The 23,614-nt window shown below is 41.8% G+C and overlaps 1 protein-coding gene across 3 annotated transcripts in view; it reads right to left on the reverse strand.

Annotated features, from left to right (window-relative positions):
- Positions 1–23,614, reverse strand: part of PDE8B (phosphodiesterase 8B) — a 386,263-nt gene that overhangs the window by 269,930 nt on the left and 92,719 nt on the right. The gene's annotated exons all lie outside the window — the stretch shown is intronic.

Genomic DNA, 23,614 nt, shown 5'->3' on the forward strand with positions numbered 1-23,614 from the left:
AAAACATAAACATTGTAAGAAGATAATTTTTTTAAAAGAAGAGATTTTAAAAAGGAATCAAGTTCTAAAAATGAAAAATACAAGTTCTGATATCAAATAGTCACTAGATAGGACTAAGAGCATATTAGACACTGTAGTACAAAAGATTGGTGAACAGGAAAACATGCTAATCAAAACTATTCAAATTAAAGCAAAGAGAGAGAGAAAGCTAAAAGAAAACTAAAAGAGCCTTGGTGACTCAACAAATATAAGAAATTCAACAAACCTCAAGGAGAATAAACCAAAAGAAAACTATACCAAGACACAATAGATATAATTCTGGAAAAACTGATAAAAAGAAAAAATTTAAAAGCCAGAGAAAAGGGGCATAATAAATACAGAGGAAAAAAGATAAGAATGAAAGACTTCTCATTAGAAACTAAAAAATCCAGAAGACTATGGGGGGATATTTTAAAGTGCTGAAAGAAGAAACTGTCAACCTGGAAGAAATGGACAACTTCTTAGAAATGCACAACCTTCCGAGATTGAACCAGGAAGAAAGAGAAAATATGAACAGACCAAACACAAGCACTGAAATTGAAACTGTGATTAAAAATCTTCCAACGAACAAAAGCCCCAGACCACATGGCTTCACAGGTGAATTCTATGAAAAGAGCCAACACCTATCCTTCTCAAACTCTTCCAAAATATAGCAGAGGGAGGAACATTCCCAAACTCATTCTACAAGGCCACCATCACCCTGATACCAAAACCAGACAAGGATGTCACAAAGAAAGAAAACTACAGGCCAATATCACTGATGAACATAAATGCAAAAATCCTCAACAAAATACTAGCAAACAGAATCCAATAGCACATTAAAAGGATCATACACCACGCTCAAGTGGGGTTAATCCCAGGATTGCAAGGATCCTTCAATATACGCAAATCAATCAATGTGATACACCACATTAACAAATCAAAGGATAAAAACCATATGGTCATCTCAATACATGCAGAGAAAGCGTTCAACAAAATTCGACACCCATTTATGATAAAAATCCTCCAGAAAGTAGGCATAGAGGGAACTTTCCTCAACATAATAAAGGCCATATATGACAAACCCACAGCCAACATTGTCTTCAATGGTGAAAAACTGAAACCATTTCCACTAAGATCAGGAACAAGATAAGGTTGCCCACTCTCACCACCATTATTCAACACAGTTTTGGAATTTTTAGCCACAGCAATCAGAGAAGAAAAAGAAATAAAAGGAATCCAAATTGGAAAAGAAGAAGTAAAGCTGTCACTGTTTGCAGATGATATGATACTATACATAGAGAATCCTGAACATGCTACCAGAAAACTACTAGAGCTAATCAATGAATTTGGTAAAGTAGCAGGATACAAAATTAATGCACAGAAATCTCTTGCATTCCTATACACTAATGATGAAAAATCTGAAAGTGAAATTAAGAAAACACTCCCATTTACCATTGGAACAAAAAGAATAAAATACCTAGGAATAAACCTACCTAAGGAGACAAAAGACCTGTATACAGAAAATTATAAGACATTGATGAAAGAAATTAAAGATGATACAAATAGATGGAGAGATATACCATGTTCTTGGATTGGAAGAATCAACATTGTGAAAATGACTATACTACTCAAAGCAATCTACAGATTCAATGCAATCCCTATCAAACTACCACTGGCATTTTTCACAGAACTAGAACAAAAAATTTCACAATTTGTATGCAAACACAAAGGACCCCAAACAGCCAAAGCAATGTTGAGAAAGATAAATGGAGCTGGAGGAATCAGGCTCCTGGACTCAGACTATACTACAAAGCTACAACAATCAAGACAGTAAAGCACTGGCACAAAAACAGAAATATAGATCAATGGAAAAGGATAGAAAGCCCAGAGGTAAACCCACGCACATATGGTCACCTTATCTTTAATAAAGAGGCAAGAATATACAGTGGAGAAAAGACAACCTCTTCAATAAGTGGTGTTGGGAAAACTGGACAGCTACATGTAAAAGAATGAAATTAGAACACTTCCTAACACCATACACAAAAATAAACTCAAAATGGATTAAAGACCTAAATGTAAGGCCAGGCAGTATCAAACTCTTAGAGGAAAACATAGGCAGAACACTCTATGACATAAATCACAGCGAGATCCTTTTTGATCCACCTCTTAGAGAAATGGAAATAAAAACAAAAATAAACAAGTGGGACCTAATGAAACTTAAAAGCTTTCGCACAGCAAAGGAAACTATAAACAAGACAAAAAGACAACACTCAGAATGGAAGAAAATATTTGCAAATGAAGCAACTGACAAAGGATTAATCTCCAAAATTTACAAGCAGCTCATGCAGCTCAATATCAAAAAAACAAACAACCCAATCCAAAAATGGCCAGAAGAACTAAATAGACATTTCTCCAAAGAAGATATACAGATTGCCAACAAACACATGAGAGGGTGCTCAACATCACTAATCATTAGAGAAATGCAAATCAAAACTATAATGAGGTATCACCTCACACCAGTCAGAATGGCCATCATCAAAAAATCTACAAACAATAAATGCTGGAGAGGGTGTGGAGAAAAGGGAACCCTCTTGTACTCTTGGTGGGAATGTAAATTGATACAGCCACTACGGAGAACAGTATGGAGGTGCCTTAAAAAACTAAAAATAGAACTACCATACGACCCAGCAATCCCACTACTGCGCATATACCCTTAGAAAACTATAATTCAAAAAGGGTCATGTACCAAAATGTTCATTGCAGCTCTATTTTCAATTGCCAGGACACAGAAGCAACCTAAGTGTCCATCAACAGATGAATGGATAAAGAAGATGTGGCGCATATATACAATGGAATATTACTCCGCCATAAAAAGAAATGAAATTGAGCTACTTGTAGTGAGGTGGATGGACCTAGAGTCTGTCATACAGAGTGAAGTAAGTCAGAAAGAGAAAAACAAATACCGTATGCTAACACATATATATGGAATCTTAAAAAAAAAAAAAAAGGTCATGAAGAACCTAGGGGCAAGACGTGAATAAAGACACAGACCTACTAGAGAATGAACTTGAGGATATGGGGTGGGGGAAGGGTAAGCTGGGACAAAGTGGCATGGACATATATACACTACCAAATGTAAAATAGATAGCTAGTGGGAAGCAGCCGCATAGCACAGGGAGATCAGCTTGGTGCTTTGTGACCACCTAGAGGGGTGGGATTGGGAGGGCGGGAGGGAGGGAGATGCAAGAGGGAAGAGATATGGGGACATATGTATATGTATAACTGATTCACTTTGTTATAAAGCAGAAACTAACACAGTCTTGTAAAGCAATTATACTCCAATAAAGATATTAAAAAAAAAGAAGAAACTGTCAATTTGTGCAGAAAAAATATTCAAAAAAATGAAGGCAAATGAAGACTTTTTCAGACAAACAACAATTGAGAGAATTCATCACCAGCAATCATGCATTACAAGAAAAGTTTTAAAAGTTCTTTAAGCAGAAGGAAAATGAGACCAGTTAGAAAGTTGAATACACACAAATAAATGAATATCATTAAAATGATACAGGCACCCTTTGTTTTACTGTGCTTTGCTTTACTGCACTCTGCAGATAGTGAATTTTTACAAATTGAAGGTTTCTAGCTACCCTGCAACAAGCAAATCTATCAGTGCCAATTTTCCAGTTTGCTCATATTGTGTCTCTGTGTCACAATTTAGTAATTTTAGCAATATTTCAAATGTTTTCATTATTATTATATTTGTTATGCTGATCTGTGATCAGTGATCTTTGATGTTACTATTACAACTCACTGTAGGCTCATCTGATGGTTAGCAATTTTTAGCAACAAAATATTTTAAAATTAATGTATGTACATTGTTTTCAGACATAGTGCTATTGCACACTTACTAGACTACAGTATAGTGTAAACAGAAATTTTATAGGCACTGGGAAACAAAACAATTCATGTGATTCGTGTTATTGCAATATTTGCTTTATTGCAGTGGTCTGGAACCAAACCCGCAATATCTCCAAGGAATGTCTGTAAATATGAGGGTAAATATAAAATACTTTTTTAAAATTTTTATTGCTTTTAAAATATAATTAACTTTATAGCAATATATTGTGGTATTTATAAAATATGTAGGAGTAAAATGCAAAACTAGCACAAAGAATGGGAGGGAGTACATGGAAGTATACCGTAGGATTCTTGAATTAAACACTAAGGAGCATAATATTAGTTGAAAGTACATTATGATAACTTTAAAAGTATATACTATAAATCTAAGAGCAATTACTAAGAAAAGAAACAAAGAAGTAACTAATATGAAATAAAATCATTAAAATTACTCAACACAAAAGAATGCAGAGAAAGAGGGGAAAAGAAAGAGCAGATGCAAAAAATAGAAAACAAATATTAATGTGATAGCCTTATATCATACCATAGAGATATTTTAATTAAATTATTGTGATTACTAATTACATTAAATGTAAATGATCCAAGCACAATAATTAAACCAAGTATATATTATCTTAAAAAATCTACTTTAAATATAAAGACACAGATTAGTTAAAAGTAATAGGATAGAATAAGACATACCATGCAAATACTAAATATAAGAAAGCTGGAGTGTCTATAATGATATCACATAAAGTAGATATCAGAACAAGCTATACTCAGGAATACAAAGGGCATTTCATTATGATAAAGGGGTCAGTTCATCCAGAAGACATAACAATCCTAAATATGAAAGCACTCAATAACAGAGCTTCAATATACATTAATCAAAAACTGATAAAACTGAAAAGAGGAATAAACAAATCCACAATTATACTTGGAAACTTCCTCTTGCAGAAACTGATATAACAAATAGAAAAAGAATCAGTAAGTATATAAAAATACCATTAGTCAACTTGGCATAATTTATATTTATCTCACTACTCAGTAAGAGCAGAATGCACATTTTTTTAAGGTACACATGTAACATTCACCAAGATATACTATAGGCTAATCCATAAAAAAGTCTCAATATACTTAAAATATTGAACTCATACACAGAATGTTCTCTGATCACAGTGGATTTAAAGTAGAACTCAATAACAAAATTATCCGAAAAATCCAGATATATTTGGAAATTAAACAACATACTTCTAAGTAACCCATAAGTCAAATAAGCACAGGGAAATTAGAAAATATTTGAACTGAATAAAAATGAAAAGAAATTGAACCTTGTAGATGCAGCTAAAGTAGTACTTAAAGGGAAATATATGCTTTAAAAGCTTTTGTTAGAAGAAGGGTCCAAATCCAGTGAGCTAAGATTCCACTTAAGAGTCTAGGAAAAAAGAAAGAGCAAATTAGATCTAAACTTAGAAAAAAGAAGGATATAATAAATATAAAAGCAGAAATTAACATGTAGGTGACAAATAAACAATAGACAAACTCAATGTATAAAAAAGCTGGTTTTTAAGAAAGATCAACAAAATTAATAAACCTCTAGCAAGATTGGCCAATAAAAAAAGACAGACAACACCAGTTATTGACATCAGTCACCCTATAGGCATTAAAAGGGTAAGAAGAGAATATTGCAAACAAATTTATGTGAATAAATTACTAATTTAGATAAAATGGACATATTCCTATAAATACTCAAAGAACCAAAACTCACTCAAGAAAAATTATTTTTAAATCTAAATTTCCCTAAAGGAACTGAATTTGTGTTTAAAATTTGCTTACAAAGAAAACTCCAGTCTCAGAAACATTCTCTGGTAAAGCCTATAAAACTCAAAAGGAATAAATAATACCAACATTACACAAACATTTTCATAAAATTGAGCAATAGGAAGCCCTTCATAATTCATATTATATGGCTTGAATTATCCAGATACCAAAGCAAAAACAAATTAAAACATAGACATTATAAGAAAAAAAAGATTGCAAATATATCCCTGAACATAGATACAAAAACCCTAACAAAATTTAGCAAATTAAATCCAGCAATATATTTTAAAAACTAGTATACCATGACCAAGTTGTATTTATCCCAGGAATGCAAAGTTAGTTTCACATTCAAAAGTCAATCAGTGTGCAAAAGAATGAAGTTGGACTCTTTCCTCACACCATATATAAAAACTGAAAATGCATCATAGACAAATTTAAAAGCTAAAATTATTCTTAGAAGAAAGTATAGAGACAAATCTTCATGATCTTGGATTTGGCAAAGGTTTTTTAAATACAATACCAAAAGTACAAGCAACAAAAGAAAAACTGACAAATTGGACTTCATCAAAATTAAAAACTTTTGTACATCAAAGGACACTATCAAGGAAGTGAAAAGACACTCCACAGAATGGGAGAAACTATTTGAAAATCATATACCTAATTAGGGTTAATGATCCAGAATATATAAAGAACTCTACAACTCAACCACATAAAGACAAACAACCCAATGGAAAAGGGGGCAAAGGACTTGAATAGAAATTTATCCAAAGAAGACATACAAATGGCCAACAAGCGTATTAGGGAAATGCAATTCAAAACCACAATAAGGTGTCACTTCATACGAACTAGGATAGCTAAAACTTTTTTAAAAAGAAAAATAACAAGTGTTAGTAATGATGTGGAGAAACTGGAACGCTTATACATTGTTGCTGGTGGGAATGTAAAATGGTGAAACTGCTATGGAAACAGTTTGGCAATTCCTCAAAAAGTTAAACACAGAGTTACCATATGACTCAGAAATTCTACTCCTAGGTATACATCCCAAAGAATTGACAGCAGATGTTCAAAAACCTTTTCATGAATGTTGATAGCAGCACTAGTCACAATAGCCAAAAGGTGGAAACAACCCAAATATTCATCAACAGATGAATGATCAAACAAAATGTGGTATATCTATACAATCGAATATTATTCAGCCATAAAAAAAATGAAGTGCGGATACATACTACAACATGGATGAACCCTGACGACATTATGCTAAGTAAAAGAAGTCAAACACAAGGACCACATACTATTTTTCTATTTATATGAAATATCCAGAGACAGAAAGCAGATTAGTGGTTGCCAGGGGCTGGAGGAAGATGTGAATGGGGAGTGACTGCCTAATGGGCATGGGCTTTCCTTTTAGAGAGAGCAAAATGTTCTGGACCTAGAGAGTAGAGGTGGTTGCACAATATTGTAAACATACTTAACAGCACTGAATTATATACTTTAAAATGGTTTAAATGGTGAATATTATGTTATGTGCATTTACCACAATAAAAAAATCAATCAATATAATTCACTACTTTAATAGAATAAAAGAAAAAACATACCATCATCTCAATAGATGTAGGAAAAGCATTTGACAATTTGCTACGTATTCATGATAAGAACTCTCAATAAATCATGTGTAGAAAGGAAATTTTTCAATCTGATTAAAAAAAAATCTATGAAAAACTGACGGCAATCATCCTACTTAAAAGTGAAATGAGGAACAGAGGATCAGGAACAAGGCACAGATGTGCACTATCACCAAATCTATACTGGAGGCCTTATCCAGCACAATAAAGAGATAAAAAAGAAAGAAAAATACTCAGATTGGAAAGGAAGAAGTAAAACTTTATTTATTCACAGACAACATAGTTGTGCACATAAAAAATCCTAAAGACTCTACAGAGAAAGCTACTAGAACTAACAAGTGATTTTAGCAAAATTACAGGATACAGGTCAACAATCAAAAATCAATTGTATTCTATATACTAACAATGAACAATTGGAAATTGAAATTTAAAATACTATTTACAATGATATTAAAAAGTATAAAAGTTTCTCTCTAGATCTCCACATTGAAAGCTATAAAACACTGCTGAGAGAAATTAAAAAGTCCTTAATAAACAGATACGTATAATATTCTTGTATCAGAAGACTTTATATTGCTGAGATCTCAATTCTCTCTCAATTGATCAATAGATTCAATACAATTCTAATCAAAACCCCAGCAGGTTTTGTTGTTGTTGTTGTTAGAAACTGTCAAGGTGATTCTAAAATTTATGTAGAAATGCAAAAGACCCAAAATAGCCAAATGAATTCTGAAAAAGAACAAAGTTGGAAGATAAACAATACTTGATTTTGAGATTTAATATAAAGCTATAGTAATGAAGACAGAGTGGTATTGTCATAAGGATAGTGTCCACATACAGACTCAGGTTATGAGAGTCAATTAATTTGCAATGAAAGTGTCAAGACACTTCAATGGAGAAAATACAACCTTTTCAACAAATGGTGGTGGAATGACTGGATATCCATATACAAAAACAAAACACAAACAAGCAACCCTCATCCCTTACCTTACACCAAACACAAATATTAACTAGAAATAGGTCATAGAACTAAAGAAGCTAAACCTAAACACAGGAGAAAATCTTTATGAACTTCAGGGAGGCAAAGATTACTTAGAAAGAATGTAAAATGCATATCCCATAAAAGAAAAAAAACTTGATAAACTGGAATTCAACAAAAGTGTAAAAGTGTGCTCCTTTGAAGATAATTTTAAGAAAATAAAAAGGCAAGCCACAGACTGGAAGAACTATATATTCAAAGATGTATCCAGAATATATAAAGAATTCTTACAATCAATAACCAAAAGACAACTCAATTAAAAATTGGGCAAAAAGTTTGGAACAGACACTTCACAATACAAGACATTAAAACAGCCAGTAAGCACGTGAAAAAAAATGCTCAGCATCATTATTAGTCATTAGTGAAATGCAAATAAAGCCACAATGAGATACATCCTCTAAAATAGCTAAAAATGGAAGAGGCTGACAATACCAAGTGACAACAAGGATGTGGAACAATTGGAACTCTCATACATTGCTGTTGGGAAGGTAAACAGTCTGACAGTTTCTTATTAAACATACACTTACCTTACAACCATGAGATTTCAATTCTAGGCACTCACCCAAGAGAAATGAAAATATATGCCCAGAGGCTTGTCTAGAGCAGCGCTTAAAATAATAGCTCCAAACTGGAAATAACCCAAATGTTCATTACCAGGTGAGTAAATAAATTGTAGTACATCCATAAAACAGAATACAACTCAATGATAAAATGTGACAAACTAATTGATATACACAGTAATATGGACAAATCTCAAAATCATTACACTGGGTGAAAGAAGACAGACACAAAAGGCTAATGTATGATTTTCTTGATATTAAACTCTAAAAAAGATAAATCTAGTCTACTGGAATAAAAAGAAGACAAGTGACTACTTGAGGTCTATGGTGGCGTTGAGAACTGACTGGGCAGGAGCACAAGGGATGGGATGACAGAACTGCTCTATATTTAGACTGCGGTAACGATTCATGGGCATATTCTGTGATTGCATACTTTGCCCAAACCAGCAAGCTGTACACTTCAAAGGTATATATTTATTTTTTTAAAAAACTTGCAATATTTGCCTGATGTTATAGACTGAAGTGTGCCCCCCAAAATTCAAAGGTTGAAGTCTTAACCCTCAATGACTATACTTGGAGATAGGGCTTTTAAGGAGGTAATTAAGATTAATGAGGTTATAAGGGTGGGGCCCTAATCTGATAGGGCTGGTGCGCTTAGAAGAAGAGACACCATAGAGCTCTCCATGAGCACACAGAGAAAAGGCCCTATAAAGACATAGCAAGGGCTTCCCTGGTGGTGCAGTGGTTAAGAATCCGCCTGCCAATGCAGGGGACACAGGTTCAAACCCTGGTCCGGGAAGATCTCACAAGCTGAGGAGCAGCTAAGCCCATGAGCCACAACTACTGAGCCTGTGCTCTAGAACCTGAGAGCCACAACTACTGAAGCCTGTGCACCTAGAGCCTGTGCTCCACAACGGGAGAGGCCACAACAGTGAGAGGCCCGCGTACCGCAAAAAAAAAAAAAAAAACTTGCAACATTTGCCTGATGTTATAGACTGAAGTGTGCCCCCCAAAATTCAAATGTTGAAGTCTTAACCATCAATGACTATACTTGGAGATAGGGCTTTTAAGGAGGTAATTAAGATTAATGAGGTTATAAGGGTGGGGCCCTAATCTGATAGGACTGGTGCGCTTAGAAGAAGAAGAGACACCATAGAGCTCTCCATGAGCACACAGAGAAAAGGCCCTATAAAGACATAGCAAGGGCTTCCCTGGTGGCGCAGTGGTTAAGAATCCGCCTGCCAATGCAGGGGACACAGGTTCAAACCCTGGTCCGGGAAGATCCCACATGCTGAGGAGCAACTAAGCCCACAAGCCACAACTACTGAGCCTGCGCTCTAGAACCTGAGAGCCACAACTGCTGAAGCCTGTGCACCTAGAACCTGTGCTCCACAACAAGAGAAACCACCGCAATGAGAAGCACCGTAACTAGAGAAAGCCCGCGCGCCGCAACGAAGACCCAACGCAGACAAAAATAAAAAAATAAGTTAAATAAATAAATTAAAAAAAAAAAAGACACAGCAAGAAGGCAGCCATCTACAAACCATGCAGAGAAGCCTCCCAGAAACTAACCCTGATGGCACCTTGGTCTTGGACGTCTAGCCTTCAGAGTTGTGAGAAAATAAACATCTGTTGTTTAAACCACTCAGCCTATGGTATGAGAAATATACCTGAGTATCGAGCACAAGAAAATAAACTCACCAATCCTTACTAATCATGTTATTCTTGAGCCTATTTTGCCTTTAGCTGATTGAAATTTTTCTGGAATATGTATCGAGAGGCCAGCAGTTGTTTTAATTCTGTAGAAGGCCTTGGCCAACAGATCAGACAGCTGATGCATATGTTAGACCCAAAGTGATGGTGGGATTTTCAGACCTGTGAAAGCAGTCATTGAAACGACTGATATCGTTGGGACCAAGTGAAAGGAAGCTCACAAGAGCACCCCTGTCACACCCAGGTGTGTGTCAGGTCATGTATCAGTGAAAGACTTGCTTTCTCTTGGCTTTTGGTTGTGACTCACTTGGCAATGGCACCACATCCATGGATGGTGGGCTTCTCTTTTTCTCTCTACCATCCCATTTATCAGATACATTTCTGCAGCCAATGATTCCATCAGTTCTCATCTGTCCACTGATTAGGTTCATTTATTTAGAGTGATATTTTTCAGCTAACAAACTATGATCCACCTTTCTCCTTTAAAACTATCTTAGGGGCCCTCAAAGGTTGGTTATGAGGAAAGGCTTCCAAGTGGAGGTGGACCTTTATTTGGACCGAGGCTTCACCCTGGCTCCCCTCAGCCTATTCTCAATACAGCAGCCAGCATGATCCTCCTACAGCTTAAGTCAGGCTCCATCGCTCCCACCTGGCTCAGAGCCTTTACAGCACAGGACAAGGCCCTCAGCGGCCTGACCCTCTGTGACCTCTCTGACCTCAGCTTCTACCTGCCACACTGGCCTCCTTGCTGTACCTTGAACATGTGGATGCTCCCTCAGGGCCTTTGCACCTGCTATTTCTCCTGCTTGGAATGCGTTTCCTCACTATCCACGCAGCTCACTCCCCATTTCCTTCGGGTCTCGGCTCAAATGTTACCTTTCCAGGGAGGCCTTCTCTGACCGCCCTAGTGAATAAACCAACATTCCCCACCCCACCTCAGGGAGTCCTTTCTGGCTTTACCTTCACCCTGGTGCTCTTTCTCCCTAGCACATACTGCCCTCTGACTTGCTTGCTTTCTCTTGATTCACTCTCTCGTTCTTACCAACTCCCCACACCAGAAGGTAAGCACCAAGGGAGAGAAACTTTGTGTGGCACATGCGGGAGGCTCAGTAATAACTTGTCACGTGGACAGTGGAAACCTGCTCCTTTTATAGAATAGGAGTCAGAGGAAAGAAGCTACCATCCTCGGCTGCCTTCATCCTCCTCTGCCACCCACAGCTCTCCCTGGCCTCCAGATCTCGCTCAGACAGAAACTGAGAAAAGTCCTGCAGACGAGCATATGAGGCAGGGCTTCGGGATGAAATAAGAATGTCAGCTACGGGCTTCCCTGGTGGCGCAGTGGTTGGGAGTCCACCTGCCGAGGCAGGGGACGCGGGTTCGTGCCCCAGTCCGGGAAGATCCCACATGCCGCGGAGCGGCTGGGCCCGTGAGCCATGGCCGCTGAGGCTGCGCGTCCGGAGCCTGTGCTCCGCAACGGGAGAGGCCACAACAGTGAGAGGCCCGTGTACCGCCAAAAAAAAAAAAGAATGTCAGCTATATGCGGGCTGAGGCAAGAGGCCATCTGGTGTTTGAGGCAGGTGGGTAGGATAATCCAGTGGCCCCTGGGCTCCCTCCTTCCCTCCTCCTGAGGGCTACACTTTCCACCAGGGCTTTCTCAGATGGACTGACTGAACTGGAATAGCCTGACAAGAGACTGGTTCTCTCAGCCCTCAGGCCACCCATGCAGGGCCTGGAGCAGACAGAGCCTTGTCCACCACCTCCAGCATCCCAGACAACATCATCATTGCCCTCTGTGTGCTGTGATGCAAAAGGGTTGGGACATAGAGCTTTTCTCTTCCTCCAGACGCCTTCCCCTCACCTCCTTCCACTCTCCTCTCCCATGTTCCTGCTTGTTTTCCTTTCTTGTGCAATCCCTGCAGCTGTGCCCTTTTTCTGCTATTGTAGAGATCAATGGGGGAGCTATGGCCCTTCCAACAGAATGGATTCCCACAATGTGAGTGACAGCATGTTGAGAACTTCCATGCCTGCTGCATTAAAAGATCTGAAATGCCCTTCCTTAAACAGAAAAACCTGCTCAACAAAAGACGGTGAAAATACCTCAGTGGCCACTGTCCCTCGGAAAATGCCATTCTGAGATAAAACTGCGCTTTTCCTCTTTGAAACATAAAAATGTGTATTGCAAAACGATGCTCTTTAAGCACATATGCCATTCAATGGGTTGTTTGACAAAGAGGCTCATAGTAAATGCTTTGTCGATATTATTTCTTAGTCTTCCTCATATCACCACCACCAGCCAGGACAGGATCTAGAACTCCCCAGCCTTCTAAAGCACTCTTGGGTTACTAAGAAGATCTTTGTGCAGTTTTCAAAATAGAGGAGACTTGATGAGGAATTGAATTTTCCTCTTCACATTCCATTCCTTTGCAAGAAAAATGGCCTTGAATTTTCCTTTTAAAAATGCTAAATGGGGGCTTCCCTGGTGGTGCAGTGGTTGAGAGTCCGCCTGCCGATGCAGGGGACACGGGTTCGTGCCACGGTCCAGGAAGATCCCACATGCCGCAGAGCGGCTGGGCCCGTGAGCCATGGCCGCTGAGCCTGCGCGTCCAGAGCCCGTGCTCTGCAATGGGAGAGGCCACAACAGTGAGAGGCCCATGTACAGCAAAAAACAAACAAACAAAAAATGCTAAATGGAACTAGAACAAAAGATCCTAAAAACTTAGAAAAATCATTTGTTTTCCTATTATTTAATCAGCCATGGCCTCCTAACACATGTACAAGGGTAAGGAACTCATGCAGTGTTAATGCATTTATGAGGTCACCTTCTTAGCAACATCCCAACCACTCTTGGTAATGCTCTCCATAGATCTCACTCAGGAGCACTCATATTTGCAATGCAGGATATTGGCTGGCCATGTGTTTTAGATGATTGCCTTTTCATCCATTTATACTTCCATTTAATTTTCCTAATCATCTAGGGAAAAGTTTGAAATCCCTTTCAAAGATCAGAACCGGGGCTGGGACTAGGACAAGGCAGCTAGACTGCAATTTTTTTTTGTGGTACGCGGGGCTCTCACTGCTGTGGCCTCTCCCGTTGCGGAGCAAAGGCTCCGGACGCGCAGGCTCAGCGGCCATGGCTCATGGGCCCAGCCGCTCCACGGCATATGGGATCCTCCCGGACCGGGGCACGAACCCGTGTCCCCTGCATCGGCAGGCGGACTCTCAACCACTGCGCCACCAGGGAAGCCCTAGACTGCAATTTTAAGGAGGCGCTCACTCTCAGATGCTGGCCCTGCCCTTGAAGACCTCCTTAAATTTTGCAGCCTAGGCTTCTCACTCTCAGGGTCATGCAAGTGACTCTGTCACCAATCTGGAAGCTGGGGTCAGACAATACCTTGGTCAGGGAATGTGTGTGCAGGGGAAATTAAACTGCTTGGGGAGGCAGGAGACCTATGTTCCAGTCCCCTCTTTACCACTTTTGCCATATTCCATCAAATCTAAGATACCACTGATTGTACAAACACCATCACTTGATGTACCATTACGAAAAAAAAATGCTGCCCATTAAACTATGACATAATGGCATAATGACAATTGTGTAAGATACAAGAATTGGCCTCACTAGCCTCTCATAGCCTTGAATTTTTTCATCTGTACTGAGGGATTAGACAATTTCTCCTGCCTTCAGTTTAGTTACTTGACGTGATAGGTAATCCTTTTGCACATATCTCAATAATAAAACATAAATCTAGCTCTATGTACTTGTGGGTATATTTTCTTTATTAAAATCATTTGGCTGCTACTTTGCAAAAAAAAAACACACACAAAGAAAACAGAACTGAAATTGCGTCATTCCTCCAATGACAAATATTTGCTTTATCAATATCAAATTTATACCCCATGCTCTACTTCCCTGACTCTCTTTGTAACCAGGTAAACAATAACTTTTTGTTTCAGTGCCAAATCACAGTGTAACCTTTTTGAAGTCATCTTAATCAGCGATTAAACTCGACATGTATTACCAACAATGTACCTATCTCATTGAAAAGTTGAAAACATCAGAAGCTAAAACTCAGTAGATGAATTCACAGGCAATGACAAATACATCACAATCACTGTCAGGCCAACAGCAATTGATAAGGTGCTGCCCCACCAGCAGCAGTCACAGATCCGGATAGGTAATCAATTCACCACACACTTGACTTTCATCCAGCACTGCCCTTCCTTAGCTTCATGGTAGGAAAAAGGATGGGAAATACAGTATGTATCTGCTGTCTCGTAGGAAGGCCAGCAACTACGCCCGATGCAGAGTCTTGGCCTCCCTCTACCACAGCAGGGATGAACACAGTCGCTAGGGATGATGTGTATGGTTCACCCTGCCCCAAAGAAGCCACAGCCTTGGTTTCCTATTGGCCTCTATATCGCTCTAGTCCGGCAGGCCTAAGGCCACGTGACCGCTCCACGTTCTCCCAGTCCCAGGGCAGTTCCAGGAATCTAGAGTTTCACAATAATCAAGACAAATAATCCACCCCAGGTATAGAGAAATCCACACTTACCTTAACCCCTTATGTTTCCAAGGAAAAGTTGCTGTGAGAAGGTAAGTCTGCGGTCATCTTCCCAGGCAGGTTAAAGGGAAAGGTTCCTAACTCTCAGGTGCCATTGACTGCAAAACACACTCTGATTCCAAGGGCATTAAAATTGGCAAGTGTACATCTTAGAAAAACTGAAATGCTGCTTTTACATATCATTTTAATTGCCAACCCTAGTTGCCACAACTGAAATGGGGATGATCATTTTAATGAGCTATTTAAGGGAATATCTCTCGTGTTCCTTTTCAGCTTTCAAATCGAATTATGAGCCCATGACTTTAATGTGTGTGAGCTGTTGGATTCTGACAATGGTCATGCAATGACTATCATACTAGGGCACACATGGAAGCCCTGGGAGCTCCAGGAACAGAGCCTCTGGGTTGTCTGTGCCTCTGGCGTGCAGCCTGGGGCAGGGCACCCTGAGCCTGAAAGGCTCCGTGAGCTTCTGAGTTGCAAAATAATAACAATCAACCATTTTTGACTCCCCTAGTATATGCCAAGCACTTTACATACATCATCTCATTTAATTGGCACAATAACCCAGTGAGGTAAATATTACTCTTCCCATTTTACAGATGAAGAAATTCTGCTGGTGAGTGATGGAGCTGGGATTAGAAGTCAGGCAGCCTGCTTCAAGATGCAGGCTCTTAACCACAATGCTTACTACCACCTCTCACCTACAGTCACCCTGTCTCACATGAGATTCACTGTCACTGATGAAAGGTTACTTGATACAAGTAGTCATATTGAGCCCCTTTAAAGAACACCCAGGGAATTTAAAAAAAAAAACACTTTTTTTTTAGGCAATGGGGGACATGCAATAGGAAGAGAGAGAAGATTCCATGATGTAGCTTCAGAAACATATTGCCCTCAAATAAAAACAGGGTGCCTACACCTCAGTAGGTGCCATCTGACAGAGACAGTGTATTATGGGCTGAAGTGTGTCCCCCCAAATTCACAGGCTGAAGTCCTAGCCCCTACTGCCTCTGAGTGTAACAGTATTTGCAGAGAAGGCCTTTTAAAAGATAATTAACATTAAATGAGGTCATTAGGATAGGTCCTAATCCAGTACAACTGGTACCTTTATAAAAAGAGAACAGGACACAGATTTGCATGTGAGATAAGGCCACATACAAATCAATCTCAGAAACCTGGGGTACCAAAAATGGGTATTTTAGGAGTTCACGTGTCATAGGCGAACCCATGTTAAACTTCTGTTTGTGTAGGTAAAAAAATGATCAAATAGGGACAATTTTGTTCATCTTCTAATTATACATATTTGCAGAAAAGACCTTGGAACCAACAAGTCCTACCACCCCTAGTTTATAAATGATAGACCTGAGACCCATTCAGATGCACTGATCTATCAAAAGCCCAAAAACGTGTTAGCAGAAGAACTGGACCCCAAACCAGAAATTACATTTCCTTTTGTGAAGGCAAGTTGGCAGTATCTATTAAAAAGTACACATCAACTAGGAACCATGCTCTTTCACATAACAATTCCACCCCTAGGAATTGATCTAACAGAAACATCTGAATAGGTGCACAGAAATATATAGATAAGAATGCCAGCCCCATATATGGTGTGAAAATTTCGAAAGAATCCAAATGCCGACTCACGGGGAATTGGTTAAATCTGTGATGGTTCATCCAGCTGCACTCAAATCTATGTACCAGGGAATTCCCTGGTGGCGCAGTGGTTAAGAATCCGCCTGCCAGTGCAGGGGTCACGGGCTGATCCCTGGTCCAGGAAGATCCCACATGCCGCAGAGCAACTAAGCCCGTGCACCACAACTACTGAGCCTGTGCTCTAGGGTCTGCGTGCCACAACTACTGAGCCCACAAGCTGCAACTACTGAAGCCCATGCACCTAGAGCCTGTGCTCCACAACAAGAGAAGCCACTGCAAGGAGAAGCCCACGCACAGCAACAAAGAGTATCCCCCGCTTGCCTCACCTAGAGAAAGCCCATGTGCAGCAACGAAGACACAAATGCAGCCAATAAATTAATTAAAGTAAGAGTAGTAATTAAAAAAAAATCTATGTACTAAAGTTAAAAAGAAAGAGGTCACTCTCTTTGCTCATGTTAAAAGATGCCCAAATCATATTAAAAGCAAGAAAGGATACCTAGAAAAAAGAAAATAAAAATACAACTCACAAAAGATGTATTAATATCCATGCACTGAGGGGTATAAAGTACCCAACACTCAGTAGGCACTTTTGACCCTCCCCACCTCCTCCATCTTGCATATCGTTTGAATGATCGCAATGAGCTCAAGGAGCTGGTCCGTTCTACCGCCTACCCGCTAGGTGATCTCGGGCAAGAAGCTTCAGTTCCCCCGCCTGTAAGGTTGAAAGAAATTATAGCACTTCCTTCAGAAGTTGTTGATAGGATTTCGTGAGACTAGGTACATAAAGTGCTTAGAACAATGCTTGGCAGACATAAGTGCTTAATAGATGTGCACCATTACGGTAATGATGATGTTATTCATCTCTGGAACCTGAAGAAACAAGGTTTCTTTAGTTCGTATTGTATTTACTCTGCTTTTTTTTTTATCTCCTTTAAAAAATTATCTTGTAAGAAAACATAATAAATCATCCTGCTTATTTCCCTGCCTGAAATTAAATAAAAAGGCAGTGCTTTTTAAAGCAGCGCTTACCCCAATAAACTCTAGCAATATTAGGCATTCTGATACTTAATGTAGCCCCTAAAGACAATTTCATTATTTCATTACTAAACTGATAAACTGCTTTTCTGAGAAGTTAATATTAACAGCGTCATCCCCAGGTAAATAAGTTGTTTATCAGGTATAACCCAAGATGCCTCCAAGGAGTACGCAGTATACCCAGCCCTCTTCTGTGGAGGGATCAGTTTGGGCCTTCTCCTCTACTCATTTAGGTAACAGGGTGGCTATGGCACAGGTCTTTCAAATGCACAGAAAGAATCTTTTATGTAACCATACTCTAACTTAAAACAGGACTTTCTGTTTGAGGTCCTTCCCGGGGCATTCTAAGTATTAACTGAGCCAGCCAGGCTTATTTCCACAGATCTTAAACCTGAAAGATCTGTGCAGCCCTATAAACAGACTGGAATTAAAATACAGCTCACCCACATTCTGATTCTGATCTAGTATTTCTTTGGTCCATGGATGCTCTGTGGAAGCAAGCGCAATTTAGACTCCAAAGAACCACTGAGCATGGGAAGGCTATGTAAGCTTGGCAAATTACTGTTACAGAAGCTCCCAGAATGAAAGGGTCTTTTCGAGCTTTTTGTCCCAGCGGAGGCCCAGACAGGTTGTGTGTCTTGCCCAAAGTTTCACAGCTGGTCAGTAGTACAGGTAGGGCTGGAACCCAGGTAGTAGCTTTCCAATAGAGATGCTCCTTCCACTGCTGGTAAATTATCATTCTTCCGTTTTTGCTTCTTGGAAAACGGAGCAAAGTTAAAACAGTTCATTCAGTGTCAGAGAGGCAGTCAGGTAGAACTGGCGATGCTAACCAGCAGATTATAAAATCCTAGAGGGCGGGTCCTCTGCCCCTCATCTACCCCCACAGGCCCTGTGTAAATGTTTTTGCTGATTGTCTCCCAACACACAGTTTAGAGGAAGTTTCTCTTCTAGGTTAGCACTATGCATTTAACTTCAGGTTCTGACACACGCGTCTGTGATTATCAGAGCAGGCACGCCCCCCAGTGCCCCGACCTGGCGGCCCGCAAAGGTTTGCGGGGGCCATAGCCACCACCCAACCGCGGTGGTCTTGCAGCCCTAGCAACTCGAAGCTCGCCCATAGCGACTCGTCAGCGACGTTTCTCTGGTTTTGGCAACCTGGAGACGGTAAACTGGTATCAGATTGAGCCGGAAGCAGAATGGTTGGGCACGACTAGTCTTGGGGGTACAGAGCGCCTTCTGAAGGCGAAGACCTCTCGGCAAGCCTTCATAAATGCGGGTGCAAGCCTCCCCTCCCGCAACAGTCCAGGGACCGCATCTACTTGATCCTGGTAACTGAGTGCGCTTCAGGTGACACTCGGACGCCCAGCAGGTCACCCCCAAGTTCAGAGAGGCAGCTCTCCTGCGCAGCTTCCGCCTTGGTCGAAACGCCTCTCCTGCACGGAAGACCTTTCTCACCCGCACTTTCCTACGCCCCACAGCGTGAGCCCCTTCTCTGCACCCACATTCCATCTCCCCCACCGGAGGAGGGTGGTATAAACATGCTCCGTCTGGGTGCCCAGCGAGCGCGGTCTGGGGAGCTGAGCACGCGGGTGGGAGTGGGTCCCCCGGATCGCGGAGTCCCGGGCACCGAAGCGCCCTGCCCTCCACCCACGCCAGAGGGCTGGGGCGGTGGGCTGTTCGCTCTCCGGGAGGGGAGGCAGCTTCGCAGCCACGGCAAGCGCGGAGGAAGGCAGGGGCACCGCGATCGCGCGGAGACGGCGTGGGAAACTCGGGGCGCAACAGGAGTCAGTGCAGCTGGCCCGACGTAGCAGCAGGTCGGCTAGTGCCAGGGAAAGCGCCACACATATGCCGACCGCGCTGTTGGTGGGCGACTGGTATTATTCGGAATTATAAACCGGGCGGTTACAGCAGACACTCGAGGTGCTCCCCTCCTGGGAAGGAAAAAAGAAGTTGGGCACCAGGACACGGAGAGACCGGGGGTGGGGGGAGCCTCTCTCTGGCTGTGGGGTGTCCTAAAGGGGTGTGGGGACAGCTCTGGACGCGGGGGTGGGAGGGGGCGGCGCGCAGGACATGCGGACCCCACGCGCCGGGCTCACCTGGCGCGCACTCGGCGGGTCCATGCCGGTGGCAGGCGGCTGCTGGGCGCCCCGGCGGTGCCCTTGGCCCGCGCCGCAGCCCCGCACAGAGGGCACAGGGCGACCGCACCCCGCGCCGAGGGGCTGGTCGTTCCGCGGGACTCTGGCCGCGAGCCTGAGCCTCTTTGCGCCTTCACTCCCCAGGCGCGTCCCGAGCCAGCGAGTGCCTGGGTCCTAGCGCCCCTCTCAGGGTGTGAGCCCCGACTTTGAGCCCGCTTAGAGCTCCCCCACCCCTACCCCCCGCCTTTAGCTATTCCGATCCCCGCAGCGCCCCTCCCGCCCCTCGAGGGAAATCGAGTCTAGCCTGCTCTGCCCAGTCTGGCGTTTCTTGGGACTCGGAATCTGGACACGGAGCTTCCACCTCACCATGCCCATCCTTTCCACTCTCTTCTCCGTGCGCCTCTACCCCCAAGAAAACACTGAAGGATCAGATTTGCCTCATTCCTCAACTCAAATTCGTATACACTATCATTTTAAAGAGATTCTAATGTCAGAGACATTAGTCATAGATAGACAGATAAATGATAGATAGATAGAGATCGTTCTTCCTCAAAGTTAAAGGAGGACTTTTGTATTCAAATGAATTTGTAAAGGACACCTGATTATGTGCCTGTTGCGGGGCGGGATAGGCTGGTGAGGGGGTGTTGTCCCTCAGCCTTAATTGTGCGGACAATTTACCCACGCGAGTCAAACGTGGATCAAGCCAAAGTTACTGCTACCCTTACCGCCCCTCCCAATGTATTTTGGGAGCTGGAATCAAAGGCCTGGGCAGATACTCTTAAGCTTTCAGGCACTTTGAAAAAGTGATGAATCGGGCCCAATTAAATCCTTCAGCTGTGAATAAGCCTGGCATCCAGCTGTGGTTATTATCACACCTGCCCCATACCTGGCTCCTCTAGGGGGACGGATTTCTAACAAAGACCTAGGGAGCATTTACAAAGGCCTTTCCTCTCTCAACTGCCCACAGGGCTGAGTCAGTCCAGCCAAAACCAAGATCAACAACAGCCATCTTTTCTGGCTGACTTTCTCATCCAGAGAGGCTGATGCGATTTCTAATGGTAGAAAAGGGAAACAAGTCATTTTTAGAAGTAAAACCTAGTGCATAGGACACGGAGAGAGACATGGAAAAACATTATTACTTTAGTGTTAGCCATAATCTATAAAGGCCAACCATAAGGCATGAGGGCAGTATGAATATAGCCTTTATTGTCTTTTTCTAAGGAGCTCAAAGCCTTTTCCCTCAACAGCACTCCTCTCTGGGTGAACAGACTCTAAGATGGCCTCCGGTTATCCCTACCTCCGGGCGTTCATGCCTTTGTGGACTCCCCTCCCCTTGAGTGTCAGGGAACCTGTGACTTGCTTCCTACACATAAAGTATGGTAAAGGTGATGGGGACGTCACTTCAGTGATTATAGTGCACAGTCTCGCTAGGAAACGCTCTCTCTTGCTGGTTTTGATGAAGTAAACAGCCATGTTGGGGAGGCCCTTTGTGGCAAGGAACCGAGGGGGCCTCTGGCCTAGAGCCAATAAGAAACTGAGGCCCTTAGTCCAACAAACGGAAAAGAACTAAGTCCTGCCAACAACCAGGAGAGCCCAAAACTGAACCCTTCCCTAGTTGAGCCTTGAGATGAGACTGTAGCCCCAGCTAACACAGAGGACCTGTATATCCATGCTCAACTTCTGACCCACAGAAACTGTGAGCTAATTTATGTGTGTGTTTAAGCCACTAAATTTGTGGTAATGTGTTATGTACAACAGCAAAACTAATACACTTCCTCCTTCCACAGACGGAAAAGTAAGGCAAAGAAGATTAGGTATAAGGGTTAAGGTCATTGAAATCAGAAGCATAATCTATCATTATTTCACAATAATAGCCTTTTAAGGCCCTGTATAGACAAGGAGAAGCAGAACAGCAAAGACATCAGAAGGTGAAAGATCAAGTTCAGGTTGAGACTTGGGGGGTGAAGCAACACAACTTTAAGAAAGTCTGAAAATAACCCAGCAGCTAAAAGGACAGTTTGAAGAACTCAGGGTAAGTCAACCCAAGAAAAAGTACAAATATTTTCAGAAAGGAAAGGAAAAGGAAAACGAGAAAAACAATAATAACACCAAATCCTCTCAATCCCTTTTCTCATTATCTATAAAAGAAAAACAAAAGCCATATTATTCACTCCTGGAAGTGCGGGGATGTTCCAGAAGAGCTGCTCAAGAAGTACTAGGAGGCTAGCTGTGCACCGTACATGCCTGTGGCAACCAGCAGGTTGTCTACTCTTCCCGAGATACTGCATGAAAACAGACGGTGTCTCAAGACTATTAGCCAGAGTTCTGAGGGTCTGAGTGTATTAGTTAGCTTCTCAATGTCTTTGGATGCCTACTGTTTAAAAGTTTTCTATTCCATCCCCGCTATAATACAGCAAAATCAAGCCCAACACTTAACCCTGTTGTGTACCTTGAAGGGGATTATGGAGGGATGCATGATTTTTAAAGTGAGGAAGAGAGGGAAGGAGAAAAGGAAAGAAAGAAGGAAAGGGAACTAAAGCAAAGGGAAGGAAACCAAGAAGGGAGAGAACAAAGGGAAAAGAACCCAAAGCACAGAGTTCCCAGTCTAGTGGGGGAGTGGCTGGAAAGTCTACAACAACATAACGAAGCAGTGTTCTCACACTTCCTGTTGCTTACTGGACATCTCTACGAGAGTCCCACCAATATTTCACAATGAAAGTTTCTGAACCAGGAAGCATCACCTCCCTACCAAATCTGATTCCTGGTGGTTAATGCCACTAACAACTCTCCCAATTCAAGCCACAGCCATCTGGCTTCCCTCCTTCTCCGTTGCTCTCTGAACCAACCAGCCACCTCTTCCAGTGTAGTGTCACTGGCCTGTCCCTCCCTTTGCACCCCTATTGCCAGGAGTGAAACAGCGCCCATGTCTCTCCCTGGACTAAGCCAGGTAAGTAGCAATAGCCAACACGGGATGATTTAACTCAGAGGGGCTAGAGTCCAGCCCACCCCCTGCTCATGCCCATAATGTCTCCTCCACCCAGATTTTACATGGCTTATAATTTCCTTGGAGTGTTTTGTTGTTGTTGTTGTTGTTTTGGTCCTAATTGGTTCAGCATTGCTCTATCCTAAAATTTCAAACTGTAAATATTTCTATCTGTGGCAACTCTTTGTGCCTTTAAAACCTTCATAAGACTGTGTACTGTGTATCTGGTGCTCTCTTCTCTGAAGAGCAACTCAACACCATGCTTACTTAGGAAGAGTAAACATTTCTGGGGTAAAAGGAAATGGGCAGCAAAAACCAACTTCACCCATTCCACAGCTTTGCCTATGGCCCTATGTGTCTAGCTGTTTGGAATATGAGAGGGAGTAAGGCAGCTCATGGCCGGTTGTTGGCTGTTGGCTTTTGGTGGCACCAGACGTGTACTGGCATCTACCTGCTTCAGGTCCATAACCCAACAAGAAGAGATACGTAGGGGGGTGGCGGGGGGGGGGAGTTGTTTTCTCATAGGAAATAAATAGAAGCCTGACCAGGACTTCCCTGGTGGTGCAGTGGTTA

Source organism: Aethalodelphis obliquidens, unplaced genomic scaffold (assembly GCF_003676395.1).
Source record: "Aethalodelphis obliquidens isolate GAN/ISIS:26980383/991018 unplaced genomic scaffold, ASM367639v1 scaffold4, whole genome shotgun sequence".
NCBI classification, from domain to species: Eukaryota; Metazoa; Chordata; class Mammalia; order Artiodactyla; family Delphinidae; genus Aethalodelphis; species Aethalodelphis obliquidens.